This window comes from Delphinus delphis, chromosome 1 (genome assembly GCF_949987515.2).
Source record: "Delphinus delphis chromosome 1, mDelDel1.2, whole genome shotgun sequence".
Taxonomy (NCBI): domain Eukaryota; kingdom Metazoa; phylum Chordata; class Mammalia; order Artiodactyla; family Delphinidae; genus Delphinus; species Delphinus delphis.
Window position 1 is genome coordinate 122,774,781 of NC_082683.1, and position 16,065 is coordinate 122,790,845.

The window sequence follows — 16,065 nt, forward strand, 5'->3', positions numbered from 1 at the left end:
ACCCCAGTAACAACTCTTTTGCTCTCAGTTAATAAGAGTTAAACTTTGCAAAATTCCACATATAAGTGAAACCATGCAGTATTTGCCTTTTCATGTTTGGCTTATTTCACTTGGCATAATGTCCTCCAGTTTCATCCATTATACTCAAATGGCAGAATATCCTTCTAAGACTGAATAAAATTCCATTGTGTATATCTATCACATTTTCTTTATCTCTTCATCCTCTGATGGACACTTAGGTTGCTTCCATAACTTGTGATTAACACTGCATTGAACATGAGAGTGTAGATATCTCTTCCAGATCCTGTTCTCATTTCCTCTGAATATATACCCAGAAGTGGGATTGCTGGACTATATGGTAGTTCTATTTTTCATTTTTTGAGGAACCACCATACTATTTCCCTAAGTGGCTGTACCAGTTTACATTTCCACCAACAGTGTACGAGTACTCCATTTTCTCCACATCTTCACCAATACTTATCTTTTGACTTTTTTTATAATAGGCATCTTAACATGTGTGAGGTGATACCTCATTTTACATTTGCATTTCCCTAATGATTAGTGTTGTTGAGCATCTTTTCACGTAACTGTTGGCCATTTATGTCTTCTTTGGAAAAATGTCTAATCAAGCCCTTTGCCCATTTTTAAATTGTTTTTTTTTTTTCCATTGAGTTGTATGACTTCCTGATATATTTTGGACATTAATCACTAATTGAATATATGGTTTGCATATATTTTCTCCCATTCCATAGATTGCCTCTTAATTTTGTTGATTGTGTCATTTGCTGCATAGAAAATTTTTAGTTTGATATAGTCCCACCTGTTTATTTTTGCTTTTATTGCCTGTGTTTTTTGTGTCATATGCAAAAAACAATTGCCAATACCAATGTCAAGGAGCTTTTTCCCTATGTTTTCTTCTAGGACTATTATGGTTTCAGGTCTCACATTTAAGTGTCTAAGTCTTTAACTCACTTAAGTTGATTTTTGGCATAGGATAGGCATATGGCATAGGATAACAGTCCAATTTCATCCTTTCGCATGGGGATATCCAGTTTTCTCAGTATCATTTATTAAAAAGGTTATCTTTTCCCTGTTGTGTATTCTTGGTACCTTTGTCAAAGATTAGTTGACTGTATATGGTTGAGTTTATTTCTAGGCTATATATTCTGTTCCATTGGTATATGTGTTTGTTTTTATGCCAGTACCATACCATTTTGATTATGATAGCTTTGTAGTATATTTTGAAATCAGGGAGTACAATGTCTCCAGTTCTGTTCTTCTAGCTTGAGATTGCTTTATCTACTCAAGGTCTTTTGTGGTTCCATACAAATTTTAGAGTTGTTTTTCTATTTCTCTAAAAAATACCATTGGAATTTTGATAAGAATTGCATTGAATATGTAGATTGCTTTAGGTATTATGGATATTTTGGCAATATTAATTATTCCAATCCATGAACACAGGATATCTTTCCATTTATGTGTGTCTTCAATTTCTTTCATCAAAGTTTTGTGAGTTTTAGTGTACAGATATTTTACTTCCTTGGCTAAATTTATTCCTCAGTCTTTTATTCTTTTTGATGTTATTGTAAATGAGATCTGTTTTCTTAATTTCTTTTCAGATGGTTTGTTGATAGTATATAGAAATGAAACTGATTTTGTGTGTTGCTTTTGAAGCTACAACTTTACTGAATTCATTTATTAGCTCTAACAGTTTTTGGTGGAGTCTTTAGGGTTTTCTGTATATAAGATCATATCATCTGCAAACAGAGACTTCTACTTTTTCCTTTCTGATTTGGATGATTTTTATTTTTTTTTTTCTTATCTAATTGTTCTAGCTAGGACTTTTAGTACTACGTTGAATAAAAGTGGTAAGAGTGGGTATCCTTATATTGTTCCTGAACATATGTGAACTTAATTATGTTGAGTTATATTCCCTCTACATCCAGTTTGTTGGGAATTTTTATCATGAAAAGTTACTGAATTATGTCAGATGTTTTTCTGTGTGTATTGAGATGATCATATGATTTTTATCTGTCATTCTGTTAATACAGTGTATCACTTTGATTCATTTGTGTATATTGAACCATTCTTGCACCCAAAGGATAAATAAAACTTTATCATGGTGTATGATCCTTTTAATGTGCTGTTTAATTCAGTTTTGCTAGACTCTTGTTGAAGAATTTTACATCTGTGTTCATCAAGGTTATAGGCCTGTAATTTTCTTTCCTTAGGGTGTCCTTGTCTGGCTTTGGTATCAGGTTAATGCTGGTCTTGTAAAATGAGTTTGAAAGTGTCCCATCCTCTTCAATTTTTTGGAAGAGTTTGAGAAAGATTAGTATTAATTCTTCTTTAAATGTTTGGTAGAATTCACCAGTGAAGTCATCTGGTCTGGATTTTCTTTGTTGGCATGTAGTTGTTAGTAGTCTCTTGTGATCCTTTGCATTTCTGTGGTATCAGTTGTAATGAATCCTCTTTCATTTCTGATTTATTTTTTGAGTATTCTCCCTTTTTTCTTAGTCTAGAAAGGTTGGTTAATTTTGTGTATCTTTTTAAAAAACTCAGTTTTGCTGATCTTTTTTATTGTCTTTATTGTTTCTATTTCATTTATTTTTGCTCTGATCTTTGTTAATTCCTTCCTTCTGCTAACTTTGGGCTTTGATTGTTCTTCTCTTTGCTTTCTCTTCCCTTTATACCTTGAGATATAAAGTTAGGTTGTTTATTTGAGATTTCTTTCCCCTAATGTAGGCATTTATCACTTTATTATTTTTTTAACATCTTTATTGGAGTATAATTGCTTTATAATGTTGTATTAGTTTCTGCTGTATAACAAAGTGAATCAGCTATATGTATACATATATCTCCATATCCCCTCCCCACTTGTATCTCCCTCTCACCCTCCCTATCCCACCCCTCTGGATGGTCACAAGGCACTGAGCTGATCTCCCTGTGCTATGCAGCTGCTTCCCACTAGCTATCTATTTTACATTTGGTAGTGTATATATGTCAACACTACTCTCTCACTTCGTCCCAGCTTACCCTTCCTCCTCCCCGTGTCCTAGAGTTCATTCTCTACATCTGTGCCTTTATTCCTGTCCTGTCCCTAGGTTCATCAGAACCATTTTTTCTTTTTTTTTTTTTAGATTTTAAACTTCCCCCTTTGTACTGTTTGGGCCCATGGGTAGCAACAGATGCCCCAACTCTATCAGCGTCTATACACAAAACACCTCCCACAGAGCTCACATCAGTGGAACTCACAATAAATACTTATACCTGAATTATCAAGTTCCATTGAACCCAAATATGCTGGCAGGATTCAGGGCAAGTGGAAAGTAGTTTTGAAATTCGTTTCTGGCTATATACTTATCCTGGATCTTTGGTGGTGTCTTTTTCAAAGAAACAATAATTGCACGTATATTATAATTTTTGACATCAGATAATATTTTGCTGTGTAAATAAGATGGTCTATACCAATTTTTTCAGATTCCACATATATGCATGCATATGCATGATATTTGTTTTTCTCTTTCTGACTTAACTTCACTCTGTACAACAGTCTCTAGGTCCATCCATGTCTCTACAAATGATCCAATTTCATTCCTTGTTATGGCTAATATTTCATTGTGTATACGTACCACATCTTCTTTATCCATTCCTCTGTTGATGAACATTTAGGTTGCTTCCATGTCCTGACTATTGTAAATAGTGCTGCAATGAACAATGGGGTACATGTGTCTTTTTGAATTATGGTTTTCTCTGAGTATATGCCGTAAGTGGGATTTCTGGGTCATATGGTAATTCTATTTTTAGTCTTTTAAGGAACCTCCATACTGTTCTCCATAGTGGCTGTATCAATTTACATTCCCACCAACAATGCCTGAGTGTTCCCTTTTCTCCACACCGTCTCTAGCATTTATTGTTTGTAGATTTTTTTTAATGATGGCCATTCTGACAGGTGTGAGGTGATACCTCATTGTAGTTTTGATTTGCATTTCACTAATAATTAGTGATGTTGAGCATCTTTTCATGTGCCTCTTGGCCATCTGTAAGACAGTATGAGTTTTGTTTTATTCTAAGATTAATGACTTATGAACTCCCTTTTGAAATAAGGAGAGAATTTTTACATTAAAAAGGAAAATTTCCTTTAAGGCAATTAATATATAACTGTTATGAATTTGGAGGTGCTAGCAATAGACATATATATTTCTCCTTATTGGTTCTAAGTGAGTGAGAAAAAGCCATAGAAGAAAAATGTGGATTAAAATACAGCATTGCCTTCCTCACCCAAAATACAAGGTCTTCCTGTTCAACCTGGATTAGAAAATTTCACTTAACCCACAATCAGAATCAGAATCCTATTTCTTCTCCCTCAGATCTAGACTTTGGAAAATGCCTAGGACAGTGGGTTCTTCAAAGACCTCATCTCTAGCCAGATGCATGGAGGACCACAGTCTGCTTCCCACCCTTAAAGAGCAGAAGAAACAGCCTAAGTAAGACAGGCAGGGCTCCAGGTCTTCTTCAGGTCAACCAAACGACACTCTGCCATTTCACCCATCAGAAAAGCCATTTCCCCTCCCACCAAGAGAAGTGAGTGAGGATGCAGAGGGAGGAAAAATCAGAAGTAACACTCTGAAAATGCTCCCCTCCTGGGAGATAAATCAGGGATTCCCCCATCAAGACAAGGTTGAGATACAAATGGCTTGACCTTAAGAGTATTGAGCCCATTCCTTCCTTCATGGGTCCCTATGCTGTCCTTCAGTTCTATGATGGGGACTCAAAGAGAATGGTCATGTACTATCCTCGCAACCTCACTCTCTAATTGAAGGAGGAATAAGAAGCAGATGAAATAATGGGCAGTAACAGAAAACTAGAAAATTACATGTTTATGTCTTAAACTGTGTATTACCAATTATAGGTATGGAAAAAAGGTCAAAGAGAATTAAAGTAGTCAAGAAAGACTTGAACGGGGAGACAAAATCTGAGTTTTAATTACATTTTTCTCAATGAACAGAACTGAGTCTTACTGAATAGATATAACTGGGTACATATAGAAAAGAGAAGACTTTTTGGACAAAAGGAATAACAGTAATATTATATATTAAAATCAGAAGCTCACAATGTGCTGTGTAATGTAATGGTGACATGTAAGAACAAGAGCTGGTGTCAAAGCTGTAGCTTTTCTGTAGTCTTTGTTAAATAACTCAGGTAGGGGCTTCCCTGGTGGCGCAGTGGTTGAGAGTCCACCTGCCGATGCAGGGGACACGAGTTCGTGCCCCGGTCCGGGAAGATCCCACATGCCGCGGAGCGGCTGGGCCCGTGAGCCATGGCCGCTGAGCCTGCGCGTCCGGAGCCTGTGCTCCGCAACGGGAGAGGCCACAGCAGTGAGAGGCCCGCGTACCGCAAAAAAAAAAAAAAAAAAAAAAAAAAAAAAAAAAAAAAAAAAAAAAAAAAAACTCAGGTAGAATTGTAAAGCTTTTCTCAGAATGTATCCTCTATTTTTCTTGGACTTTGTACTTAAATTTTCCATTTGTAAATATTTAAGATTTCTTAATGTAAATTTCCACATTGTATTTTTGTGGTTTTCTCAGACTTTGTATCCAGTATACAAGCTGATAGTTCTCTAACAGTCTGAATTGTAGAATGACAGAGCTAGGAGAGAACTAACTTGTAGCTCCCAACATAATAACTTATTTGCGTTAATGTTTTTTGGGTTTTTTTTTCAGATTCTGAGACTAAGCGCACCTAGCACAGCTATAGTAAACACTGAGATAGAAATAGGTCATGAGAAACAATAGGTAAATTCAAAACTTTATGTGAAAAAAAAAAAAAAACTTTATGTGACAGAACCTGAGAAATGGATCAGACATTGTAGGAAAGGTGATGTGAGAAGTTGATCTCCTGCTCTTAACAATTTATAAAAAACACATCTAAGGCTCAGATAAGTAGGATAAGAAGTAAAATTATTGGGCACAACTCTCTTATAGGTTTTGCTCAGCACAAGACAAGGTGCATGGATATGGAACTAGGTTTGGGATAATGGGAATCCCCTTGATACCATACTCTTTACCCGTTGTAATAAAACAGTCCAAAAATTCTCTCCCACATTGATGATCAACACATAGGCAGAGAATCCATTAAATGCAAGGTTTAACCTGACAATGATAGAAAGGAAAATACCTTTCTTTGGAATATTTCATAAAGGGCTTTGGTTATGAGTTCCATAAAGATATCTTTTAATTTCTTAATTTCAGGTTTTTTACATATTTTTTCTTGTGATGAGAACTTTTAAGATCTACTTTCTTAGTGACTTTCAAATATACAATACAGTATTATTAACTAAAGTCACTTCTGCACATTACACCCCTAGGATTTATTTATTTTATAACTGGCCCTTTATACCTTTTGATCACCTTCACTTATTCCCTTCAACCTTTGCCTCTTTAAATTCCACATACAAGTGAGATTGTTCAGTATTTGTCTTTCTCTCTATGAATTTCACTTAGAATAATGTCCTTGAGGTCCATTCATACTGTTGCAAATGGCAAGATTTCCTTCTTTTTATGGCTGAATAATATTCCTTTGTGTGTGTATGCCTTTTTGATTTCTTAATTAATCTAAAAATGTAATATTTTAGTATTTAAATATATTATAGCAAAAAGCCATACAGAATATGATATATCCTAAATAGCTTTCAACTGCCCCATCTCACACCTCATTAAATAAAATTTTAGTAGCATCATTCTTAACTCTTCTTGCACATTTAATTCCCAAAATTGTAAGCAGTGAAAGGGGCCTAGACACACACATCGTGACTAAAAGCCTCAGGTTCCAAAGTCAGACTGACTCAGGTCCAAACCCCAGCCCTAACTCCTGTTACTATACAATATGGGGCAAGTTGCCTTACCCAACCAAGTTTCTGTGTCCTCATCTGTGACATGTGGATAATAGTTTCTACCTCACAGAAGAGTCATGATGATAAAATGAGTGGTGCACCTTAGCACTGTGCCTTATAAGTATCAGATATTATTGTGATTACTCTAATTTTCTGCTGCATTTCTATCCTCCTGAGGAGTTCAGAAATGCAAGTTAGATCTTCATCTTTGACAAATGGCACACACAAGGCTATTGAGACAGCATGGACAACAGAAGCCCGCCCGCACTAATGTAATGTGCCTTAAAGTTTATCCAAGCCAAGTCCGGGAATTCCCCAAAGAAAATACTTTCAACCTCTTTAAACTCTTCATACTTCCACTTCTTAGACAAAATACAAACATATTTTTCTGAATCCAAGTGCTTCCCAATAGTTATAGTTCTTTACCACAGTGCAGATGCCTATCAATAATGTTAATTTTGATGATAAGTTGTTTTATGAAAGTTAAAAAACAAAAATTTGTTGAACTGACCCTAGACATAAAAGTTTTATTGGAAATGAGAATGTGGATCAAAATCTTCAACCACCATTTTTTTTTTAACATCTTTATTGGAGTATAATTGCTTTACAATGATGTGTTAGTTTCTGCTTTATAACAAAGTGAATCAGTTATACATATACATATGTCCCCATATTTCTTCCCTCTTGCATCTCCCTCCCTCCCACCCTCCCTATCCCACCCCTCTAGGTGGTCACAAAGCACCTAGCTGATCTCCCTGTGCTATGCGGCTGCTTCCCACTAGCTATCTATTTTACATTCGGTAGTGTATATATGTCCATGCCACTCTCTCACTTTGTCCCAGCTTACCCTTCCCCCTCCCCATATCCTTCTCTGTTCCCAACGTACTTGGGCATGATGGCAGCAGCAATGTGAATGCAAGGACCAGATAAGGAATATTCTGCTGTCCTTGGTTCTCTAGACTTCTCAGACTCTATAGGCTGAGGAGATTACCCAAGGTATTTGAAGAGTTGGGACTAGATATGAACTCCAGAAGCTTTCCTTTCAGGGTGAATGAACTTTCAGATCTTTCAGCCATGAACAAATACACATAATCAGAAGTATGCATTGCTAAGAATGGTTCAGTCCACTTCCGAGAGACCCCTTCAGACAAATGGATCCTTCTGTAGGGCATGAAAAAGCCTCCATCCTATCTCCCTCATACCAGATAATACCCAACAAGAAACTGCATCCAGTGAAAATGCAACAAACACTTCTGACTAAATAACTCCCACTGAGCAAGCCCATTCCCAAGGGGAGTAAATGAGTAAGAAGACATGTTATAAGCTTAGTTTTGTTTTGTTTTGTTTTTTCAAAGTGTCACAGAGGTTTATTTCCTGCTCATGCAAAGCCTATTGTGGGTCCAGGTGAACTTCCAGGGCAACGGTCCTCCAATTGGCAACTCATTTTCCAGGTGGCTTGGATTTTTTTTTTTTTTATTGGAGAAGCTTAGTATTTTTGACATGTAGTTTTCTCTGACTCTTTGAAGGAGTCTATTTCAAAATAATGATACTTATAAATGTGAAACAATTTGAAATATGAACTAATTACTTTACATAATGTTCTTTAGATGCCAGGAAACATTAATAGCCCTTCGTGTTTGAAATGATGAAACAGATCTGTACAGTTGGCTGACCTTAAGGCACTGCAGTGAGTAGATTAAGAACCAGGAACGCCCAAAGTAGATCCTGTGGTTTAAATCACACAGCTGGCTGTCACTGTTTCCAAAGCCTTGAAGGAAATCCTAGCCCATTAGTAAATAAGCGACTGCAGTGCTGCAGGAGGTGGAAGCAGCAGCTGCCTTGTACTGTACATCATAAGACAGCTTCACACTCCTGCAATGACACCTCGACGACAGGGAATCACAGGTCCCAGTTTTCCCAGCTTATTGGAATTCAAGTGAGTATCACAGTGGGTGGCTCATAGCTTGGTGCCCCAGCTGGTTACAATTCAAAGCATGACTAGGTCCTTATATTCTCAGAAAATCCTTCCCTTAGCTGACTTAAGCATCCTGTTTAATCAGCAGACAAAACCAGTTGAAGCATGATCCTACTCTGAACCTAAAGGAAGCACCATTGTTCTAACACTGTGCTAGCAGTATTTTCCATTTATGCAATTTCATTCATTCATATTCAGTCATCCGTACAACAAACATTTCAGAGCTCCAGACGCTGTCCTAGGCGCTAGGGATACAGCAGAAAACAAGAAAAACAAAGTCCCTTGGTAGTGTGGAGCTACATAATGTAGGGGGAGATAAATACTAAACAGGTAGATAATAAGCATAATGTCAAGGAGGGAAAAGGACCAGGAAGAAGAATAAAAATTTGTTATATAGAATATGGTCCGGGAAGGACTCTCTGGGGAAGAGCATCGCAGCAAAGACCTGAATGTAGTGAAAGAGGCAACTATTGTGAGCAACTTGGTATCTAGTCTCTCTCATTGTTTTGGATGTACATAAATATGTTTTTCTTCAAAAATTGAAACACACTTACTTTATTTTAAACTTACATAATTTATTTCAGTAACCCACCAATTGATGGAATTTAGTTTGTTTCAACATATTGGAATTTATAAAAATAATTGACTGAAAACTAATTATTAATTAATTATGAAATAGTGGGTAATGAAGACTGTAAGTAACTAGAAGACTAAAGGCTGGAAAATGTGCCGATGGTATATCCAAAGATCATTTTCATGTTGACCAGTTTGCTCTTAGCCAATTACTGCACTTCACCCAGAACACTCCTTGACTATTTCACCATCACCTTCCTAATCAATCATTACCCTGGAGAGCCTATGAGCGACTTCAACACACAAGTAATTCAAGAGCTACCATCCGTGGCATCGAGAATCAAGAAAGAACATCTGAGCAGGAAACATCATCTGGCTCCCCTCCTTAAACACACAAGTCCCTTACTGATAACAAAATACACCTGGAACCTTCCTAATGCTGTGGAAATTCTACCTCAACCTAGCCTCTGCTTTCATGTGGCTCTGCCTCACTATCCATCCACTCTCTGCCATACCCTGCACTGCTTCTCTATACCCCAGCTTTGAAAACTTGAGGAGGTGACCTAGACACATGACATAAGAAGTACTGAATTCCCACAGGATGCAATCCATTCTGTCACTTAGCACAAGGGAGGGTATGAACTGAAAGAAGAGTCATGGGAGCCTAGCCACTGTTCCTCCCTTAATAAGCCAGGTCTTTTCAAGGACCCTGGGGCCCTGCTGCACCTGTGATACAAAGCCTAAGGAAGAGGAGACTTCCTGTTCATCTCTTTAAGTGGGCCAACTCACTAGGCTGTCACCCAAACCCCTCCACCCTCATTTGTTCCCCACTTACCAGTCCTTACTACTGTACTTATTCCTTGGCCATTATTTATAGCCCCAGCCCATCTCTGTGGTTGCCTTTTATGGCCTCTCATGCGGGCAGCCTTCAAAATTCCGTTAGTTATTTTACACCTTAGCTTTCTAGCAAAGTTTTATTTTATTCGCTCCTCCCCCCATCAAAAAAAAAAAAAAGCAAAACTCATAAATTATAGCTATCCAGAGTCTTTTTAGACAAAGATGGACAGCCCCAAGTTCAACTAAACATACAAACCTTTTCAAAGTTGAAAACAAATGTATAAATAATATAGAGTATAAATATTTGACTTAAAGTATCTGAGAAACTATCTCTGTAGGTGTGCTAAATATGAATTGTCACATTCAAGTAATTTGGATAAAAGCCTTTTCCCTTTCTACAGAGTGGGGATGTCTGTGAATTGTGAAACTGCAGAATTTGTTCCAAATTAGAAAGAGAGTTGGAAAGAGAAAAATAGGGAGGCAGCAGGTGGGTGGTAGAAGCATTGTTGTAGCAATCTTTCTGGAAACTTGTTTCTGTTGCTAAGATGAGCACACCACTTCCACCTAGTTGGCAGGTGGAACTCACAGAGGCAGTTTTACAATATTACAAAGTGCCATTTGTAGCTGTATTTGCAAAATTAAGATTATGAAACGCACCCTATTAATGTCATCTAATTTGATCTTTCAAGACAAATCTAGGGCAGGTGAGTAACAACAAAATATATGGACAAAAATTGGAACAACAGAGTGCAGACTTAGAACTTTCTGATATGATGGAATGTTATAAACACATTCTCCAGATTATGAACTTCTGCCTTTTCCATTGTGTTCAGTTCAATGAAAAGGCAGACCTCTAAGGAATCCCCAGTGGATGACCAAACGCAATATCGGGACTAAAGCAATGCACCAGGCAAAGCAAATATCCCTGTGGGTATTTCCAATAAAATCCTAGTGACAGCTGATTACATGGACTTTATTTAAATAAATAAGTTACATAATTTCCAAGGAATGCCGATTAATGTTACCAGCTATTCTTGGTCTCATGTTTCTGTATGAACACACTGAAGTCAGGAGCTAGAGATTGACCAGATGGGACTTGGGTCAAGACCCCCTGCCAGGACTTGACTGGTTCAACATGAGTAACTTCTGGAGATCCTGCCAGGTCAAAATTGTGGTGTAGTATCAGATATTGGGTTTCCCCACCTCAAGTTGGGGGTAACGTATAGGACTTGCAGAGAGCAACAGGTCTTTGTGCAAACAGGAGCTCTGTAAAGGACAAAGTCAGAGGCACACAAGTCAGGCTGGGAGCCACGGGGGTCTGGAGGCCAAGAGCATTGATACCTCTGGTTTGCTGGTTGTCACAACCTGGTATTACTGTGATCAACATGCAATGGTGAGGAAAGTCCTTGCTCAAGGACATATTAAAGGGCTTACATGGGCACTGACATTATTCTCACCACACAATCCAGTAGTCAGTGCTTCTCTAAAAGATTGTATGTTATTTCTCCAAAAGAATTTGCAAGTTACTCTTTTAAAAATGAATATAAGCATGTTTGGGATCATCTGCATGACCAATGACCAAATTCGTTTATGTTCATGACTGCATTGGTGCCAAAAGGAACAAGTTTTTAATTGTCTCAAACAACTAAAGAGAATGTAATATGTAAACGATAAACAACTAAGTGAAGGCTAAGCAAGTTTTCTGTGGTAAAGGGAGAAAAGTGAAAAACAATTTTTAACATCTTTATTGGAGTATAATTGCTTTACAATGGTATGTTAGCTTCTGCTTTAAAACAAAGTGAATCAGTTATACATATACATATGTCCCCGTATCTCTTCCCTCTTTCATCTCCCTCCCTCCCACCCTCCCTATCCCACATCTCCAGGCGGTCACAAAGCACCGAGCTGATCTCCCTGTGCTATGCGGCTGCCTCCCACTAGCTATCTATTTTACATTTGGTAGTGTATATATGTCCATGTCACTCTCTCACTTTGTCCCAGCTTACCCTTCCCCCTCCCCGTATCCTCAAGTCCATTCTCTAGTAGGTCTGTGTCTTTATTCCCATCTTACCCCTAGGTTCTTCACGACCATTTTTTTTCTTTTCTTTCCTTTTTTTTTTTTTAGATTCCATATATATGTGTTAGTATACGGTATTTGTCTTTCTCTTTCTGATTTACTTCACTCTGCATGACAGTCTCTAGGTCCATCCACCTCACTACAAATAACTCAGTTTCATTCCGTTTTATGGCTGAATAATATTCCATTGTATATACGTGCCACATCTTCTTTATCCATTCATCTGTTGATAGACACTTAGGTTGCTTCCATGTCCTGGCTATTGTAAATAGAGCTGCAATGAACATTGTGGTACATGACTCTTTTTGAATTATGGTTTTCTCAGGGTATATGCCCAGTAGTGGGATTGCTGGGTCATATGGTAGTTCTATTTGTAGTTTTTTAAGGAACCTCCATACTGTTCTCCATAGTGGCTGAATCAATTTACATTCCCACCAACAGTGCAAGAGTGTTCCCTTTTCTCCACACCCGCTCCAGAATTTATCATTTGTAGATTTTTTGATGATGGCCATTCTGACCGGTGTGAGATATCTCGTTGTAGTTTTGATTTGCATTTCTCTAATGATTAATGATGTTGAGCATTCTTTCATGTGTTTGTTGACCATCTGTATATCTTCCTGGGAGAAGTATCTATTTAGATCTTCTGCCCATTTTTGGATTACATTGTTTGTTTTTTGATATTGAGCTGCATGAGTTGCTTGTATGTTTTGGAGATTAATCCTTTGTCAGTTGCTTCATTTGCAAATATTTTCTCCCATTCTGAGGGTTGTTTTTTCATCTTATTTATGGTTTCCTTTGCTGTGCAAAAGCTTTTAAGTTTCATTAGGTCCCATTTGTTTATTTTTGTTTTTATTTCCATTTCTCTAGGAGGTGGGGCACAAAGGATCTTGCTGTGATTTATGTCATAGAGTGTTCTGCCTATGTTTTCCTCTAAGAATTTGATGGTGTCTGGCCTTAAATTTGGGTCTTTAATCCATTTTGAGTTTATTTTTGTGTATGGTGTTAGGAAGTGTTCTAATTTCATTCTTTTACATGTAGCTGTCCAGTTTTCCCAGCACCACTTATTGAAGAGGCTGTCTTTTCTCCACTGTATATTCTTGCCTCCTTTATCAAAGATAAGGTGACCATGTGTGCATGGGTTTATCTCTGGGCTTTCTATCCTGTTCCATTGATCTATATTTCTGTTTTTGTGCCAGTACCATTCTGTCTTGATTACTGTAGCTTTGTAGTATAATCTGAAGTCAGGGAGCCTGATTCCTACAGCTCCATTTTTCTTTGTCAAGATTGCTTTGGCTATTTGGGGTATTTTGTGTTTACATACAAATTGTGAAATGTTTTGTTCCAGTTCTGTGAAAAATGCCAGTGGTTGATAGGGATTGCATTGAATCTGTAGATTGCTTTGGGTAGTATAGTCATTTTCACAATGTTGATTATTCCAATCTGAGAACATGGTATATCTCTCCATCTATTTGTATCATCTTTAATTTCTTTCATCAGTGTCTTATAATTTTCTGCATACAGGTCTTCTCTCTCCTTAGGTAGGTTTATTCCTAGATATTTTATTCTTTTTGTTGCAATGGTAAATGAGAGTGTTTCCTAATTTCACTTACAGATTTTTCATCATTAGTGTATAGGAATGCAAGAGATTTCTGTGTATTAATTTTGTATCCTGCTACTTTACCAAATTCATTGATTAGCTCTAGTTGTTTTCTGGTAGCATCTTAGGATTCTCTATGTATAGTATCATGTCATCTGCAAACAGTGACAACTTTACTTCTTCTTTTCCGATTTGGTTTCCTTTTATTTTTTTTTCTTCTCTGATTGCTGTGGCTAAGTAAAATTTTTTAAAAAGAGAGAGAGAGGAAGAAGAACTCAACTTGTCACATGGCACATAGTGATGTAGCCATACCAATACCAGAAGAACTGCAGCAGGTTATACCAGGTTCATACTGAAACCCTTGGAATAAGAACTACTATGTGGTATACTGTACAGTTAAATCAATTATGAATGCCACACATTTCAGGTGCTCTGTAGTACAAGGCTAAATTAAGCAAAAGAGAGGATACTTTGATAAATGTGTAGGACTACCCATCATAGGACAGACACACAGCCTGGCCTCAAGAAGAACCTGCTGCAGAATCTGGAAAACTGCTAAAAACTCAGACAGGATCCGCTCTCTCATGTCTCTGCTCTGACCACTGACTCCTTCTCCCCTATCTCCACAGAGCATCTTCGTCTGCTCCCAGCCTGCAGTGCAGAATATGGCTGTCCATAACTACCCAGCTTGAATCAACAGGCCCAGCAATATGAGGGGAATGTGTTTCTCAATTCCTGTTCTAAATTTCCAGCAAATAGGCTAGGTCAACTTGGGTCAAGTTCTCACACCTAAACCAAGCAACCATGGGCAGAGGGCAGAGTTATTTTATACCCACATGGCTGCTAGGAGCCGCCCCCCAGCCCCGCATGCATGAATTGAGAGGGAGCAGTTAAGAAAGTCGCTGAAAGCTGGAAAGATCTCTCCAAAAATGTTAACAGTAAACAATATATAAGGGTTCTGATTTTTGTGCAGTCCACAAAGACAAAAACAAAGCTTCCTCTCTGTAAAATCTTGGAAACACTACTTCTTTATAACAGGATTACTGTAAATTCTCAACCTGCTTTCATTTGCTCAAAGGTTAAGTGTGAGTCCTCTTTGACTATATTTCTCTCTTTCTCTATAGTTTTTTGCTAGATCTCTGCCATGCAGTTTCTTAGGAATAGCTTCTCTCTTCACCGGCATGCTGATGCTACCCTAGCTCCTCTGAGCTCTGTCTCCAGTACCTCTGTGTTCTCCAGAAGCCACTGTGTTCTTTCTTCTGCCCCCAGCTTCCAGGGTAGCTTCCTGACTGGGCCTGGCCTGAAAGAGAGTCCAGTACACTTCCTCTGTAACACCTACACAATGTACAGTTAATCCACTCCTCACTCAGCAACCTGTGGGTACAACAGATGATGCAAATATAGGAAGTCTTGATCTCATCTTCAAATCTGCTTAACCTCTTTCATATTGGATTGAGAGTAAACCCCACAGAGAACATGATGCTGGAAGCATGTTCTTTCTATGCCATAGATTAAAGAAACTTAAAAACTAGAAAAGGGGGCAGTGTGATGTTTTATACAGACAGCAGTTTCAGAATATTTTACTAAGTTTTCCAATGGGAATTGTGATAGAAGTTATTGGTTCTGCCCAGGTAGCAGTGATTGACTTTATATAAGATGACTAGATGGGCGATCTCCCCCACTTAGAACAGAATAGAGGTAGTGCCCCTCAATTCTGCACTACCTTTGTATAATATTTCGCAGTGTCTTGTCAGGTTGTTTTCTGCTATCCAAAGAGAGGAGACCATGTTTTTCCTCTTTTTATCCCCACCACCTAGAAAAGTAAGCAACACATAGCAGATGCTCTATAAACATTTATTTGTTCGTTCACAATACTCCATGAATGAAAAAAGAAAACAACTACCAAAGGGTTTTATTAGAAGCAGGATCACAATCACTAAACAGATGAAAGTAAAGTAAAGTCCACTGAGTAAAGTCATGTTTGGGACACATTTTTTAAAATGCACTCTCAGCCATGTATAATTTGTGAATTTTGAGTGCTCTCTGGCACGTAGGAAAGACCACGCAACTGCTGTGAAATAATTCAGTGTTATAGATGTTTTTATAATGGGACAAGG